Raw genomic sequence first — 19,440 nt, 5'->3', positions numbered from 1 at the left:
AGACACAGGAAAGTGTAAGACATTTGTGATAAGTGATGATGATTAGAATGATGAATTTGTGAGAACAATTAGAGGAATAGTATGTTAGAGTGCAGATAAGGTCAGCCAGTGGAGAGCCGTAAGTGCCACATAGAGGAATTTGGGTTTTATTCTACAGGCTACAGGAAATCATTAGGTTTTTGAGTGAAAGACTGAAAAATTAAAACGATCCGCGGAAGTGAATTCAATCAGTGTACAGGAAAGATGGGAGTGAGGTGGGTGGAAGATAGCCAAGTAAATTATAATCAACCAGTTGTACAATAAGGTTGATAGAGAGGAAGGGATACTGGTGAGAGATTCCAGGAAGAAAGAAACAGCTGGAGTATGCCTTGATTGAAGGTTGCACATGAAAGAGAATAACTGTGATCTTGGAAAAAGAGGGGTCGGGAGGAATGGGGTAAAATCTGCTACAAAGAGGAAACCTGAGTCAGGTAAAGCAGTAAATGCAATTCAGTCTAGAGAGAACAGCTCTGCCCTAAAAAGGAACAGCTGGGGTCTCCATCATGCTCAGCCTTCACGTGCCACCATCTTCCCATTTAAAGGTAAGAAATGGACTCCTCCACAAAGCAGGCTCCCCACTGGAATCCCCCTGACTTCAAAAGCCACATCTCCAGGCAGAGAAAAGCAGAGGCATTTTTTCCTTCTGAAAAGTTCCTTTTAATATTTGGAGTTATTTTCCAAACAGTGGTTTAATTAGTGTTTTTAATTTCTAAATTTAATGAAAAATTTATAGCTTCATGGTTGCTCTGAAACTTCTGTGTGATTGTGTGTTATTTTTTCGTTCTTCCTATTTTTTAATGCAAGATTTTTATAGACTCAAAATCTTCTGAACTTTGGGGGCATCTCCGCATCTCAGAATTGTTATATAATAATAATAAAGTCCCCAACTATACGAAAGTTTGGATTAAGAGATCACCCTTTAAGACATTTCTTAAACATTCTTTGGCAGGTCTGAGATTTACAGGGGGCAATCATCAAAGCAGCCATGTAAATGGGGACATATTGACAACTTTCCCCCTTAAAGGCAGACACAAACAGGATTTCTATGCTTCAATCACAGCTCCCTTGGGAACTCAACAAGGGACTTATTTTGTTTCTCTTTTAATAGCTTCTCTTGGGTACTCTATGGACCAGTTCTCTCATCTCAAGTGTCTGATCCCAAGACATAAATTAATTTTAGATGCACCTTTTATCCATCTTGTCTGCTAAGGCAATATTCACCATTTGTTTTGGTTGCCATGGAGATAATTGACTTCCTGCAGTGGCAGGAGTCTTGTTTGGGGGTTTTAAAGGGGTTTGGGTCCAGGGATTCTTTAATTTTCACATTGTGAGGAAAGCCATTTCATCAATGGAACATTCGTATACATCTCCCACTTATAATTGGAACAATATTTTTTATCACCTTGGGAAACTTCCCCTTTTATTTTTCATCACTTCCTTCTTTATGGTTTAACCTCTGCTCTCCAAGGTGTTGACTGAAACCACAGCAAAGGGCAAGCATTCTATTTATTACTATTTTGTAGAATGGTTGGACACAGCATCTCAGCAGAATACTATCTGAAAAACAGCTGAAGAATCTGAAAAAAAAAATGGTGGATTATAGAACCCTATTCAGGTAGAGGAAGAGGCTACATTTTATCAAGGCAAGAAACACTTTGAATACCAATTCATAAAATAAATCTCCCAGTTACCAACTCAGGCTGCTGAAGATTGGGTCCCTCTGGAGTTTAGGTACCAGTTCTGATATTTACAAAGGTGATTGTTAGATTCTGCTATAAATTGCTAGAACAGGCAACCTGAAAGTCCATCTAAAGTACAATGAGAAAAATTAAGAAATAAATGTCAGCTTTAAGAATATCCTCTTTAAGATATACAAATATGCAAATAACAAAATAATAAATATGAGATTTTACACACATTCCCGCCTACCTTCTGAATTTTTACTACCAATACAGGTCATGAACATCTCCAAAACAAATTATCTGAAGACTTTTAATGGCATTTAAAAACCTAACTACCAGAAATACATCCTTTCTGTTGCATTTGATTTTTGAGAATCATATGAGTTATGGTATTTCTGTACATATATTTTACAACACCAAAAACATCTTACGCCACTTTTCCACAGGGCTAATATGTTTGCTAAAATAATTTTTTATTGTAGTTCAAAAGCTATTACCAAAAGAAAAAAATTAAATCAATGATCAGAATGAGAATTCTTAGGAGCAACAGTAGTGAACAAAACTCTAAGAACCTACTTCAGTTCTTTTAAGTGCACAGCACAAAATCAATTTGCAACGGCCCTGAGAATCAGCCTTCTTCACCACATGACAACAAGAGAAATGGAGGATGAAAACAAATTAAAGTAAGTTCTTAAAAGTCTTTTTTGCCTTCTAAAGATTTAAGGGTATCTTTGAGCTATGAAACTTTTAAAGGCAGCTCTTTGAATGCTTATCAATATTGTTGTATATTCTTACAGTAATGGCTTTTAGGCTGACCCTAGAAGCTCACGATTCACTTTCTGATTCCTGTTTCATTCTTATTATTTGTTTATTTCATAATTTTTTTTGAAGATGCATTATTAACATAGCACTGTGCTAGGCAATGGAGGAAAAGAAAATTACTTGATGCAATCTAGACAGGCACCAACATCAAGATAACACAAAGCACATAATTGGATGTACATGTTCAGAAGACAGCAAAATGCAAGGGAATACAAATTGGAGGGAACTGCTTCATTACATGCCTCCCACATGTTAGCTCATTTAACGCTGACAATACCTCCAGTTCACCGACAAGAAAGCTACACTTTAAAAAGATGCTGATACAGGGCGGAGCCTGGATTTGACACTAGGAGTCTCTGATGCCTAACCTAAACACTAAACTACTAACCTGTAATGCTTCCCTAGTTTAAGTATTATAGTTTACTTCAATGATGACATTTTAGCTGGACCAGGCAGGATTTGAACATGTTTAAGAGAGAGACAGGCATTCCAGAGGAAGAAAAGGATACATGGAGGCTACGGCATGAGTCCCTAAGATGGGGAAAATAATAACTAAGTCTTATATCTCTAATGAGGAGAAGTCCTATTATCATTCCCACTGTATAAATCAGGAAAACGAGGCTCAGAGAGATAAGTAACTAGTCTAAATGCGAGCAGCAGCTAGTAAATGGTAGAGCGAACCCCAGTGATCTGGCTCCAAAGCCTGTGTTCCTAACTTCTCCTGACCCCTGCAAGCACCACCCCTGCAGAGACTGCATATGAAATTCAGGAGCGATGGGTGGGGCAGGGCCAGACAGTCAACACCTGACAAAGGTATCTTGGGGTCAGGCTGACAAGCGCTGCCAATTGTCTTCTCAGGCTTTGAAGAGCCGTGTTTTGGGGTTTGTTTTTGTTTTTTAACAGGGATAAGCTAAGCTCGGCTTTGTGTTTTAGAAAGATAAGCCTGGAGCAAAGAGGAGCATGGATTGAAAGGGATGAAAGCTGGAGCCACTTTTCTTTCAATAAAAATATATTTACAAGTAACCATCCACACACACGCACAAAACTCACACACATACACTACACATAAACACACATATACCACGCATACCCCAAATATACACATGTGAATACATACAACTTACAGACATCAAATATGCACTGCATACATTCATATACCAGATACATACGCACATATACACACCACCACACATACACCACACATACACATACCACATGCACTCACACTCCATACACATATACCACACACACATATGTATATGCATACTCAAACATGCCACACGCCACACACACATGCATACATACTACATATAAACCACCCACACAACACTGCATACATACACTATACATACATACACACATACACAAACTCACATACACATGCATTCCCTTGCCCGAATCATGAGGTAAATGAACTCAGAAACATAATGTTCACTAAGATTTCTTTATATCATTTATTTTCTGCCTCGCTGAACACAGACTAGACATTATCCAGAAACTTGAGCCTGCAGAAAGGAATGTTACACGTCTTCGTCTTCTACTTCTAATGACCCAACATTAGAAAGACTTTTTCTTTTCCAGATTCATTTGGATATTTCTATGCTCAATAAGCCTGCCAGGGGAGCTCTCTTGAAAGCCTAAAGAGGGGCCTTCGGCAGTATTATCCTCAACTCTGCAGATGCTGTCCTTGTCACTTATGCCTTAAATTAAGAAAAAGAATACATGTTGCTTTCCCTGGTTTCATCTGATTTTCTATTTAGAAATGGTATGTGTTAAGCCCAGACAATGTCAGTGTCCAGACCGAGACAGTGACTCTCACCTACCAGAGGATACCACACAGCTCTACATGGGCTTAATTCTGCATTTGCCTTTATACAAATGTCTAATTTTCTATATTTACTTTTTTTGTATCATAAATACACAACTATAATATTCTCTGTTTATAAGAATAATATGCCTGTATCTAAACAAAATGAAAACATTTATTCTTTAGTGAAATAACTGCTATCTGGATGGTAAATTATGTTCACATTATGGTTCATCCTTGAAAATTATTTTTAAAGCGTCATGAAATTCTTGAAAGCAAAACAACATTTTTGAGCACACGCAATTTAAGTTTCACTTAGGGACCATGAAAAAATACATCCTTTAAAACACACACAGGGCATTTACAGGAAATGTGGTCCACGAGATACAGAGCCTCTGTTTGGTCTGAATGGAAGATCACATTTCATATTTTAAGGTCAAATTACATCAGTTTCTTTCCAGTAAAAAAAAAAAAAAAAAAAAAAGCATCATATTAGAATGTTAATATCTTTAAAACCTCCGAGACTCGATATTGTGTTCTCTTGGGATAATTTACTGAAGATGAGACTGATGAGCTTCAGCAGCCATTTGATACCCGGAGTTGTGCTTTGGAGAAAAGGATTTCCAGGATAAACCATTTGCAAGGAAAATTCAATCTAAGCTTCTTTATTTTCAGAACCTATGTTCAGGGTGGAAGAAAAAACCTCTAACATATACAAACATGGAATTTTCAATCCTTGCAAGACTGGCTATTTTAAAGTGTTGGCATAATTTGGGACCTTGAATTTAGGACCTAATTCTTGACTACATATTATAAAATAATTTCCGTAAAAAAAAAAAAATGATGTTTTTCTATTTCCTTTCCCTCATCCTTTATCCCACTCTCTCTGTTGCCTCTGTGTTATTATGTTTACCGAATTGCATGCAAAATATATCCACTAAGCATTTACTGAGCCCCCACTCTGCTAGGTGCACAGGGAGACATAAAATCGTAGGAGATTTCATGTTTGCCTTCAGTGAGCCTGAAATCCAGCAGGAAAGGTAAGACACTTATGGGGATACCTAAAAAACAAAAGCACAGTTGTGAGGATGAACAGGATGGGGCAAACTACTTTAGGAACGCAGAGCTAGAGTGGAGAATCACCAGACTGCAGGTGAAAGAAGGCATGTGCATAATTCCAACAGTGGGATATGAAATTCCCATTTCAGGTACATAAAGTTTAAGTGTGTTGAGGGACATTTTGGCTGCAGCAGCAGATGTTTGAGACCCTGTGTTAGAAATAGGAAGTATTAATGACTACAGGTGGTTATCATACCAAAATGACAAACAACAATAACAACCACAACAACAAAAAAAAAAACATAAAAACCAGAGTGGCTTCTGCTAGGTTTGTTGGCATATTTTCAAACTGAAGAAAGTTGCTCATAAATTATCTTTCAGGTTGATTTTCTTTTTCTCTATATGATAATGAATGCTTTAATGAACATCTACACCTCCTCAGTGGAATTGGGAGTGAGTTATTTGTGAAAAACAGGTGAGGTTGTTGCTGAAGGACATACTAAGTGTTTCTGTTTGAGTGATACAGCAGTGGACTCATAGACCTCCCAGTAGGTTTTGGACAATCGTAGCAACTATCAAAGAAAGAGGGTTGTGGTCACTGGGAAGTTTTCCAAGTGGAATTTTCAGGAGGACTTTGTTAGAGAGTCCTCAAGGCTCTTTCTGAGCACTCGCACACATCCCTCCTTTTCCCATTAGCACCCGCAATCTGAATTTTCTGCACAGAATCACATCCATGTCTACAATGTGCAAGAATCAAAGTGGATCAGAGGCATCCTGCGCTGCCCACACTTGTGGGGAAAGGCTCCGCTGTTAATATTTCTGCTGAAATCTGAGCAGCCTGAAGTCCTTAAGTAAATACTGAATCAAACATGCCAGCCTACAAGGGAAAATAGCAGTCTCTGCCATTTGCAGAACACCTATCATGTTCAAGAGCCTTACATTCATTTTGTTCTCTAAATAATAATTACGTAGGGTTAGCTATTGTTGTTTCTTTTTCATAGGCCTCAAAAGTCTAAATAATCTGCCCAAGGTCACAGGCACAGCAAGACTTTTTTTGATCCCAAAGCATCGCTCTACTTTGCTCTGGGATTAGAACTAGAACACACAAGTAAATTGTAAATTTCGATTTCAGCAACATAAAAACATGGCCATCAACTAGGTAGTAACTATATATTGGGCTAATCCTAAAATAAATGAAAAACCTTTGGGAAGCCCAGAGCATACTATTCCAGGTTAGAAGAGACAAAGGAAGGGATCCAGCCTAGGACATCATAACCTCATACAAACAATAGGATGCCCAGCCCATAGGGGCCACTATTATGAAGTATTACTTATTGTCTCCAGGGACAGTAATTTCACAGGCATGAAAATCATCTCAGAACCTGAACATGGGGCTGATGATTCCTCCACTCATGCATAGTGCCTACTAAAGTATACTGGATGAAAATCTGAACCCATGCATATTATAAATTCATGGCCTTTCTCTGTGAGTAGTAGTCTAAAATCAGAGATTTCAAGTAAAATATGGACATTCAAAATTGTAGTGTCATCCTTTAGGAAATAAATGTTACTTATTCAAAAATTATTAAAATCCCGTGGACTTGAAATGGGCTGACACCAAGGTATAGCGATGAATAGAAAGGAAAGATGAAAAGATCTATCCTAAAGAATAATAATCTTACTCTCCTACCACTTGCAACTTCGAATAAAATATATCTTAGATTAGGCAAATCTCCTAGTATCTTATACAGAACCCTTTTTCATTCCTTTTTTTCTTCCCCTTGCAGGGGTCTCTGTGGAGTGGCTGTGTTCAGAAGTTAAGAGAGGTGTTGAGGTTTATGTGGAATAAAATATGATGACAAAGAAGAGGAAGCAATTCATTCATTTCATGAATATCTGAGTATCGACGTTGTTTACTGCTGGGGAACATAAGCAAAAACGGTCAACAATCTGGCTCTGTGAAGCTCCTATTTTGGTGAGAGGAAAAGCTGACAAAAAGATATAATATAGAATGTGCACTAACAATAAGTAAGGAGAAAAATACAATAGAGGGAGATAAAAAGTGTCTGGGAGTACAATTTTAAATGAGGTGATCATTTAACATGGAAGCCCATGTCATCCATGCAAAGTCTTCAAATGATTGGAAATACCCTAACCCTGGTAGAGTAGGCCTAATCAGTTGGTGCATTAGTTTCCTGGGGCTGTACCACAAACTGGCTCCTTCAAACAGCTATTTTATTGTCTCACAGCTCCAGAGACCAGAAGTTTGAAGTAAAAGTGTCAGCAGCGACTTTTGAAGACCTGTGGGCGAAAATCAGTTGCATCTCTTTCTCCCAGCACCTGGTGGTCTCAGGCTTTCCTTGACTTACAGTGTTTTCCCTTTCTTCCCTCTGTGCATGTCTGTGTCTGCATCCAAATTTCCCCTATTTATAAGGTCCTGAGACATACCTAATTACACCACACCCAACCCATGACCTCATCTTAACGTGATCATTGTAAAGACTCTATTTCCAAATAAAGTCACATTCACAGGTACTGGAGATTAGGACTTCAACATCTTTGGGGTGGGGGGAGCATAATCCAATCCATAACAGTTGGTAAATAGGAAACACCAAAAAAAAAATTTTTTTTTAAGTCCTGACAATTCCACTTGGAGAAAGAAATCATTAAAGGGGTTGATTGCTCTCATTAGAGAATGGTGGTGATGCCTGCTTCTATATTTAATAAAGGCTAATTTCAGCCCTACAAACATCCATAATGATTTAATGCAAGCTGGCAAAAATATACCTATTGAACACAGATGTTGTCATCCATTACCATTGGCTTTGGCTATAAAATAAGAAAGGAATTAGTAATCTCTTGGGAACCACAGCAACAGAAAATTAGACAGGCTGAGGTGTCCTTAGCCCACCCAGAACAGCTCTGCATTCACTGGGCTGGTACCTGTGCTAGTAGCAGCCGAGAATGGGCTCAGCTCCCTGGTTTCTTAATAACCATATTTTCTTTTCACAAAGGGTAGAAGATATTATCAAGCTAAATTTTTCCCTTTGCCAACAAGTTAGGGGTAATGTGCACCATGTGGATCAAGCTGATCACATAAATTAGGGCTTTAAAGCATAATATGTGAGCATTTCCCAACTGAACATTACTTTTCTGTATAAATTTAAAAATGTCTAAAAGGGGGTTTATTAGAAGGAGACTATCAAAGCTTTTTTATGAACATGCTTTCTCTTTTGATCTATATAATTTTCAAAAAGTGTTAGACATATCATGATTTCTAGCACAACTGGAATTTTAAATCTAAGAATCAGAAGAAAAAAATGCAAATAGGAAAGACATGATTTTGAAGCCATGTCTATTTTGCTGCAATTAGTCATTAAGCAGAGGAAATGAATTTCGGTAAAAAGCCTGCTTTATCTAGCACTTTATCAACCAGAAAGCTCCAGAAAAAAGCATTTCTGATATCTCCCAACACAAATCCTCAATCTGTTAACCACAGGACTACAAGAAGGTTGTTATTTGCTTTCTTACTGGTTTGGGGAGGAGAGAGAAAATTACATCTTTGCATCAGTGAGCTTTTTCAAACAATGGTGATTTACACGTCAATCTCTTGATTATTAAATATTATCTATGTGATTTTCAACCGCATCCAATAGAAAAAAAATTTAAATCGCAGATAATATCTTTGAAACACTAACTAATTTGAATTTTTATAAAGCCTTAGAGAAGACCAAAGTCCTTTCAAGGTATGCTTGTGGATCACTGAGCCAGAACAGATCTGAAGTGGTCATTTATTTCTGAGCACTCTCTTCAAGCATGTCAATATTAAAATATCAAATATTGGAAGACTTTTTGGGTTCTGCTCTTAAAGAATCTTAATCCGCAAAGTTAATAGAGCCCCTGTGGACTTGAGAGATGACCAAATAGTAAATAAAGTATTCATAAGGTGTCCAATTTGGTGGCCATAGAAAGTGGTAGAGGAATAATCCAAGCACCTTTCCTTGTCTGAATGTGAACTAGGAAAAGGTGAGGTTCCTCTCCTTTCGGAGGTTAGTCCATCAACTTACCAAGCCACAGAATATCTGAAAGATGCAAAGCCATATGTGTTGGTTTGCTTGTGTTGCCAAAACAAAATAGCACACACTGAATGGCTTAAACAGCAGAATTTTATTTCTCACAGTTCTGGAGGCCAGAAGTTCAATATCAAGGTGCTAGCAGAGTTGGTTTCCTCTGAAGGCCATAAGGAAATGATCTTTTCCAGGGCTCTCCTCTTGGCTTGCAGATGGCCACCTTCTTGCTGTGTCCTCTCATGGTCTTGCTCTGTGCACGAGCATCCTTTGTGTCTGTTTCCAATGTGTACCAGTGTTTCCTAATCTCTTCTTATAACAAGGACACCAGTCAGATTGGATAGAGCTTACCCTAATGCCCTCATTTTAACCCAATGACTTCTTTAAAGTCCCTATCTCCAAAAACAGTTACATTCTGTGGATTAGGGTGTTGACATAAGAACTGGAGGGAAGGGGAGGACAATTCTTCCGTTACCAGCAAGCAATGTGGGAACCATTGGTTGGGCTCAGTGGTAATGACTCTTCCATTCCTAAAGTTTTTCACATTCTTCCTGCTCAAAGGATGAATGGAGGCTTTGTCTTATTCAGCTGTGAAAGCTGCAACTCTGTTATTTGCCTGAATGGAGGAAAAATTAGCAAAACAATGTGGACTGCTAAGGTAGCCTAACCCCTCCTAAGGTTTCTGGTCTCCCCCTTCTACCCTGGCAATAGAGAGGAAATGACTACATACATCAATGCCATGTGGATTATAAGTGTCAAAACTTTAGAAATCTCAAGTTAGAACATGGGATCAAAAATTCAAATTAGCAGATTTCAAAGCCCTGCCTAGTACAGGGTCTAGAACAATTAGGAGCTATCTGAGTAGTACATGTCTTGGTATATTGGCTGTCATTATACCCCTTCTTGTTTGCACCTCTCATCAGTGACTCCTATAAGGGCAGGGATTTGCCACATGCACATGGTTTCCCCAGCTCCCAGCATGGTAGCAGACACACAGAAATCACTCAGAACCTGCAGAGGGAGCTTGCCTTCTCTTTTAGACAAGTTCTAGAGTAGCTGGACATGGTGACTCACACGTGTAATCCCAGCACTTTGGGTGGCCAAGGCAGGAGGATCACAAGGTCAGGAGATTGAGACCATCCTGGCTAATATGGTGAAACCCCGTCTCTACTAAAAATACAAAAAAATTAGCCAGGCGTGGTGGTGGGCACCTGTAGTCCCAGCTACCCGGAGGCTGAGGCAGGAGAATCACTTGAGGCAGAGGTTGCAATGAGCCAAGATCACACCACTGCACTCCAATCTGGGTGACAGAGCGAGATTCTGTCTCAAAAAAAAAAAGAGAGAGAAGTTCTAGAGCTAGAGCTAGCACAGTCATAGGTGAGATAAGTTGTCATTTCAAATATTACTGCCTTTGGGTTTTCTGAGTAATGTGATTCAGATTTTTCTGTCCATTCTAGCTAAGAGAAGATGTTATCATAAATCATGGGTATTTCACTTTTTTTCTACCACTCTATACAATCTAGTTACAATACTATTTTATGTAGCTGAAGGAGATAACTCTGAATATGAACAACCTTCCCTTGATAGCATTTACTTTTGGTTTGATTCACATGCAGCCCAATCAGGAAGAGCCTTCACAAGATGGCATCTGTCAGCAACAGCACATATACTGAAATCTTGGTGCTTTTTATATTTTCACACAGTGCAGAGTAATTTTTGTTTCCTCTAATCAAATATTTGACATTATCCATTGTATTACGTTTCTCAATAAACTGATCCAAACACCAAGTGTCCTCCTAGATGGTGAATGAACAAGTGCTCATTTCCATCATGTGACTGAAAGGAGATTGTGTCCAGGGGTATCTTTATGGTGGTCTATGCAAATGTAAAGTCTGTCTACTTGCATGGTTCGATTTCCTTGTGCAAGGACTCCTGTATCCTCTCATTTGCCAAGATTCCCAGGAAGGAAGCATGTAACAATCATTAGAGATAGCGCCCAACTACAAGTGGAATCTCCACATCAGCGTCCTCTAATATTTTTTTTTCTCTTCCTTCCCTCCATAGCTTCCTGCAACTGAAGGTCATTCCTCTTTGTTAGAAGACTAAGGGTCCCTGACCTGATCTGTGGAGCACCAGGGTGGAGAAAGTGGAATAAGCAGCAAAATGAAACACTGGATGCTGTTTTCAAAAATCTTGTTCTCGTTCTTGCATTATAGATTATCTAAAGGGAAAATTTAACTCAACCAAAAAATTCGTTCAGCTCCATGAAGCTAAAGATGTTATAAACTGAGTCTTTCCTAAAGAACACCAAACCTGAAATGTTTCCTGCTAGAGAGGAACTAATCTTCAAGGATACCTGTCTATTGCTAGACATTAAGAAGGAAGGTGAACTCTGTTCTCTCTTCATAAAACACATTTTTGTCTTTCCCCATCACTCCTCCACTGAACCCACTATGTTTACAAGTACAAGCTCTGACTCTGGAGATGGAAAATCTGATACTGTCAGCACAAGTGGAACAAAATGAAAAGAGAAAAAAATCTACACCCATCTGGACTTCCATATGCTCTGTAGCCCAGAGGCTAATATAATTCCTTGAATGTTGGTTATAAAGCAATGGGATATGGATGACTGCTATGCACTGAGCTTATTTAGACAAGTGTTCTTTCTACTCAATAAACCTTTGAAAGGATTAAAGTACAATCACTCCCAATTATCTGTTCTTCCCTTTCTGAGTTTTCACTATATCCTCCAACTGATCCCTGTTTCTACCCCATTCTGATTCCCCATCCATGGGACCAAGTGAACAGTGTAGTGAGAAGACACGGCATTCAGGGAATATCGAAAAATTTAATGTGACAAGAGTGCTGGGTGCATGGTCAGGCAGGGGCTGCTGAGAGATCTGCCTGAAGAGATAGGAGGCAGCATATGAATGGCCTTGCATGCTATGGTATGAATTTTACCTTCTGAGCATCAGGAAGCCTTGAGAATAATGTGATGGATTTTGTTTTAAAGAAATAATTCTGGTGACAGTATGAACAGTATGCACAAGAAGAAAAAAAAAAGTGAATGACAGGGAGACTAATTTGGTGAGATTGCCAAGGTCTGGCAGAGAGATGATGAAGGCCAGACTCCAGACTCCTAGAGGGGTGGAGAGCAAGGACCCAGTTCAATTTTGTGGTTAGATTTATACAGTGGGAAAACTGACTCCCTTCACTTCGAGGAAACAATGCAAGAGAAAACTCCCTGAGAAATCCCGTTCTGGATTTTTGCAGCCTCTTATATATGAGGAACAATATTAAGGAGACTTGGAAGGTGCCTGTTGAAGATTACTCTTTTAAAAAGGTCTTAAAATTACACCCCTGACTTCTTTATCTTATAGTACAATAGTTTTTAATATTTTAATTTCTCGTCTTTACATGGAGATTGCTTCCCTATTATTTTAAAAAGCCATAGTTTTCTGCATCCTAATGTATTCCTATATGCTGAACATAAAAATGCCCCAATTTTTGTTACTTTATTTTCCTAATGATGCCTCAGATTTCTGCCTCTGAAAGCTCCAGTAACAGACTTGACCCCCAGCCCTTTAGTACATTTCATAATGAAATTAAAACTAAGTGGATTTCAATGATTGAGTTTATATGTTTCCCAGCCCTCTTGCATAGACATCCTTTAAAGTTGTAGACTGCACAATGCTCTTTGTGCCAGTTATGGAAAAAAAAAACAAAAAAGTGAGGAGGGAGATTTTGCAAGATACATTTTTCCCTTAAAATGTAGCTCTAATGTTAAAATCCAGTTAAAACTATTGTCATGTGCAAGAACTTAAAGGATCCATGCAGCATGCAGGATTAACAAATGAACGCTATCATCATAATTTACAAAGATTGCACCGTGCTAACAAAAACTCTCCATTGATCCATGCTCAAGATAATTGTGTGTTCCACAGATTTTTACCTGTTAGAAAGGATGAGGTAGCTCAGTGGAGCACTGTTTTGTAGGTCAGGAAGTTCAAGGTCATCCTTTAGAAGTGGCTTCAGAAGAGCCCCAAGGTGTGATGTGAATTAGATATGTGTACCGACCTCAGCAGAGCTTGGTGCCCTGGTGCTCTGGGACCCAAAGCCAGGGATACAGGAGAGTCAAGCTGCTACGTATTTGAGATAGGTAGGAAGAGGAAACTCTGAAACTGTGAGACATGTTTTGAAAGAATTAACAGTTCCTAAAGAGGGAGGGAAATAATCTAATATTCTCACTGAAGTTTCTTGGGAAGCTTGGACACAAATTTCCTTCACCAGAAAAGCAGATGTTTACAAGTTCTGTTTTTCTCTTTGTTATGAAAATGATCACAGGTTAAAAGAGAACTGCATGTGTTGGGCCACAATTTGGAGCATGCATGCCGGTGTAATGGGAGAGACGGCATCAGACGCCCTCACCTGTTTTCATGATGGGCTGTGCAGACAGACAAGCTCTTGGGAAGCAAACAAGCTTGTCAGTTCACTAAGGAAGCAGCAGACCAGCTATCACTCTATTGCATAACACTTAGTTTTTAATTTTATTCCAAAGACAGGAAAGCAGAAGACCAATACCACCTCTCATTTCTCTTAAGTAATGTAATAGAACTGAGATTCTCATAGTCACAGAGAAAATGTAATCGGAGTAGCTGAAATAGGAGGAAAGAAAATATATCAGGGAGAAGTATATATATATACCAGCCGCTCATTCAGGACCAGGTTTTCAATGGGCCTTCTTAATTGTGTCTGCATTTCCATTTTCACCAGCTTCCATTTTCACCAGTATAAGCCCACATTTCAAAAGCAAATTGGATACCTGCATGAACAAGCAGGCAGTTAGGCAGCTAATTACTGTTTGCAATTCAATTACCTAATTACTGTGGGCAAGTGTAGGGTGTTTGTGCAAGCAAACAGTCCCACCCACAAATACTGCAGATTTGATTAAGAAGGCTTAGGTGCAAAGATCCATGTTCATTGCTAGTGCCTAATAGGCTCAATAATCTTCCCTCTGGGCCCAGGAAGGTCCTGGTTAAACACTTTTCTAGGATTGGAGTGGAGAAAGCCCTGCCTGAGCCAACCTCACGAGCCTCCCCCATGCCAGGCTGAAGGCTAATCTGGAACTTTGCCTTGCTACTAGAAGTGTGGTCTGTGGACCAGCAGCATGGGTTTCCTCTGGGAGTTTGTTTGGAAGGCAGAATCTTGGGCCCTACCCCAGACCTACTAAATTAGAATTTGCATCATGATAAGGTACCCAAGTGATTCATATGCACCTTTGTATTCAAATACAAGCCTGCTCAAGATAGAAGGCTGCTCTTGGTGCCAACTTATGCTAAGTAAGCAGAGTCCATGTGGGGACTGCCCTTGGAAGCTGTGCTTGAAAATGAGAGCAAAGTTGTTATCCAAAAGATGACCACCAGTTACTCAGCCATAATGAGCAAACTGGATGCTTTAAGAGAAATCCCAAACAGTCAACCATTCAGGAACAAATCCTAAAATGTTAATACTCAAAGTACCCAGCATGTGCCCCGGGAGAGAGCAGAGATGATGTGGCTGGGTACCTCCACAATCACATCTTTCACACATCATTCCAGGAACATTCTCCATCCATTTAGGATCTGTTTGATTTGTGATATTTATCTTCATCTGTGACTACATGTTCAGCATCAAATTATTCTGTGAATGTCCTCAACCAGAACTTTGAGTCCTATTAATCAGTCCAATCCGCCTCCACAGAATAACGGTATGCAAGGACTCTATTCTGTGGTGGCTGCCAATCTCTGCAGAGACAGACCACACTGATCCATTTACTCAAACATTACCAAGGGGATGGCTGGGCAGCCTTAGGGACAGGCATTATCTACTCCCAAATAGACTGCTTCAAGCACTTCATCAATCTTATTCACTTTGCATGGTGCCAGAACCTGAGAGCAGTGCCATTTTAAGCAAAATTGTATCGTTTGTCTTCATGATGTAGAGGAAAAGTACTCTACAGGAAATGGGGCTCTGACCCCACCACTAACCAGCTATGTGACCTGGGGCAAGGCACTTAAGCCTCAACCTCCTCATCCCTAAAATGAAGGGACTGAATTGGACTCTTTCCTAATTCCCTTCCAGTTCCTACAATAATTTGTCATCATCCTTCCACACTTGGGCTCTTCACTTCTAAGTCCACTGTCCATCAGCGAGGTACCTCCATAAAGTATATTTTTAGAACTTCTGATTTCAGGCAGTTCCCCAGTGTGGGACTTATCAGCTCTCTCTTACCTACAGTTTTCTACTGTGAATCTCATCAGATTCAGAGCCTGCTTCAGCAAGCCATCCCTGTGGCAACCTTCCAGAAAGAAATGCCCTAAAGTACTAGCAGCTAAATTAAATGCATTAACCTTCCTGTGGAGTTTTTGGATTTGAATGGGAAAGTCTTTCCTTAGCACAGAGGACTCAATTTCGTTTTTTCTTTCTTTCAAGATGGAGTCTCACTCTGTCACCCAGGCTGTAGTGCAGTGGCACGATCTTAGCTCACTGCAACCCCTGCTTCCTGCGCTCCAGTGATTATCATGCTGCAGCTTCCCAAGTAGCTGGGACTACAGATGCATGCCACCATGCCTGGCTAATTTTTGTATTTTTGGTAGAGATGGGGTTTCATCATGTTGGCCAGGATGGTCTCAAACTCCTGACCTCAAGTGATCCAACCACCTCGGCCTCTTAAAATGCTGGGATTACAGGTGTGAGCCACCGTGCCCAGTCTCAATTTCTAATGATGAAATTTTAAGCTTGTTTTCCTAATGAGGGAACTATGGCATTTCTATAAATAGCCCACAAAGCACAATCCCACTCTTTTCATTTCAGCAACTGAGGCCCAGAGAGATTAACTCACTTGTCCAAGAAGATGCCGCTAGAATTAGAACTAATATTTCTCAAATCTCAACATTGCAAGCAGCTTCATCTTTTTTTATTCTTCTTATTATGAAGGCTGCTGCAGTTTGAGGTAAGTGCTGACCAATCAACATGATGATTAACTTTGTCTCCCAGAAAGAGGCAAGGGCAGACCAGATCTCAGACAGCAGATGGATAGCACTTCAAACTTTCTTCCATAAAGGAAAAGAGAAAGTATATTCCACAATAATGCTTTATAGCAGTTATCTAAACTAAAGTTAGTGGGCTTTTTTTCCCTTTTCTTCTGAGACAAGGTTGGGCTCTGTTGCCCAGGCTGGAGTGCAGTGGCGTGATCATGGCTCACTGTAGCCTCAATCTCCCGGGCTCAAGCAATCCTCCCACCCCAACCTCCCAAGTAGCTGGACTACAGGCATGCACCACCATGCCCAGCTAATTTTTGTATTTTTTGTAGGATGGGGTTCCATCATGTTGCCTGGGCTGGTCTAGAATTCCTAAGCTTGAGTGATCTGCCCACCTCATCCTCCTAAAGTGCTGGGATTACAGGCATGAGCCACCATGCCTGGCCAAAAGTAAATGGACTCTTAAATGCAACAACCCAAAGGGGAAAGACAATATTGCTGAAAGCACAGAGTTTACTGCAAGGGAAGAAGGACCAAGAGATGCTATGAAGGAGATGCAATAAAACTTCAGGAGATCTAACTCAGTTTCTCACTGGGGTCAACAAGTCTTTGCCTTTGACTCAGATTGAACTAGATGATCTCTAGTTTCTCTCATATTCTGAAAGTTATTTGAAAAAATATGATAGGTGGGAATAATGAATCAAACCTAAAACAAAGGAATAAATTAAAAGTCCAACATGTGGATTCATATAAACTGAACAAGAACAGGTTGAGGTGAAGATAAGACTTAGCAACTGTATGATTAAACAACAATCACTGACTCCAATTAAAGTCTTATATGACTTGAAAGGGTTAATTTCAGTTCGAGCAGTATTTATATATGTTGACTTTAGCACAGAGCAAGGACAATTATAGTTCTGTCCTGTTTGGTTAGAACACACCTGGAGTGTTGCATTCAGTTTTGAAGCCACATTTAAGATGCATGTGGACAACGAGAAATATGCTGAGAAGAAAGTGACCAGATGAGTGAAGGGGATTTTGAACCTTGCCATGTGAGGAATGATAGGATGTGGAAGTTTAACCTAAGAAAAAAGAAAAGCCCTCGAGTGACCTATGACTGTGTCATTTTTGGGAGCAGTTGGCACTACTCTGTGTAGTTCCAGAGAGCAGAGTCAGGGCCAGTGCGAAGGAGACGCACAGAGGAGAGACTTCTGAGCAGTTAGGGGCATCCAAAGGCAGAACAGGTGACCTCAGGAGGTCACTCACTAGAGCAGTTCAAGCCCTTCTGTTTGTTCTTCTTTGGAAAAGATCCAAGCATCAGATGAGTGGATGAACAAGGTGACCTTTCCTGTTTCTTCCCAACTAAGAGTCTATGAAATGGAGAGAAAAGCTGGACAAAAAGAGAAGACAGAGATGAGCAAATGCCAGGTATTTATTACTGCTCTAAATGAAACCATTCCTGTCTCAGGAACAGCAACAAATCATTCATTTTCACAGGGGATATTTTTAGTATACGTTGCTAACATGCATAGAAGGCAGTTCTTCAGAATTACAACTATTAAGGCACTCTCAATGTCCCTGATACAACAAGGCTATCACCTATTTCATTTATTTTTTGCTAATGAGATACAAATATCTTATGTTTACAACTAGGAAATTCTTTTTTTCTATACCTAATATGTAAACCCTTTCTCTGTGCCTTATTTAAGGCTATCGCATCTCATTAACAAATTTTATTTTTACCTGACCACTAAATACACATCACATTAATGACAATTCTTATCACTAAACTTCATTAAGACATGTGGTATCTTCACTCTGTATTCATTGCTGGTGTCTTTGCTGCTGCTGGTGTAACTATAATTTATTAAGATGTGGTTGTCTTTAGTGTGACCATCTGTGTTATTAATACAAAAGCAAAACAAAATCTGCTCCTTTTATTCTTACTTCCACTGTCTTGCCCCTCCAAAATCTAATCTTATTGACTTCCCTAAACAGTGTGAACAGTTTGCTGATTTTAAAAATCCCCATTTTGAAAGCTTTTGAAACTCATCTTTCATTTATAGACATGGGGAAAATCACTAAAACTCTGACAATGTACATCATAATCAAATGTGCAGATGTCCACAACTATTAATTAGCAAAGGTGCTGAGTTTATCAGAGAAAAATGTCCCTCAGTAGTTTGTATCACTATAATCTGTTTTGAAATTGTACTATATTACCCCCAACAAAAGTCTGAAGACACAGGGAAAAAAGATATATCAATCCATAAAGGAAGAGCTCTTTTTAATAATTAGAATAAGCTACTAAATCTTTTTCTACTGTTTGGGGAAAGGCAAAAAGGCAGTGATTTTTGGACAGCTAAGGGACAAAATGAGGCCCCTGCACCCTTAGAGGTAAGGAAAAGAGCTGGTTAGGAAGTTGGAATGAGTACATAAGCGAGATGTGAAGACACCAGATGCTATTTTTACTTGACTTTTGGTTTTGCCCAGGTTATCGCGAACCTAACTGCCAAAGAAAAGAGTTAGGTCAGCTCATACCTGAGGAGGAAGTAGAAAGAACCTCAAATAAGAGAAGCCCTGGTCCATCCCAGACCAATGAGAGTCTCTTTCCTTGTAAAGATCTCTGAAAAATCTGTAATGTCCCTCAACAGCTCTTTCCATAGCTGCCTAAGAAATATTTATTGATTGAATGACTGTTCCCAAGGAAGTCAGCCCATTCACTAACTTGCGATTTCAAACTCGTGTCTTCCAAGTGATCACTAGTATTTTTACCATGTATATCACCTGTTAGGAGCATGGGGAGGCAGGCAGAAAGCCCACAACAAACAAGCCACATAACAAAGTTCATTCTCCTAAATCTCAGAAGCCAATGGCCTTCATTGGGACTCCTCCCACCAATCACAGGTCAGAGAAACAAGTCCTTAGTCCAGGTCAGCCTGTTC

The sequence above is a fragment of the Rhinopithecus roxellana genome, chromosome 18, assembly GCF_007565055.1.
Source record: "Rhinopithecus roxellana isolate Shanxi Qingling chromosome 18, ASM756505v1, whole genome shotgun sequence".
Lineage (NCBI taxonomy): Eukaryota > Metazoa > Chordata > Mammalia > Primates > Cercopithecidae > Rhinopithecus > Rhinopithecus roxellana.
The sequence above is the reverse complement of the archived record's forward strand: the minus strand, read 5'-3'. Positions refer to the sequence as shown.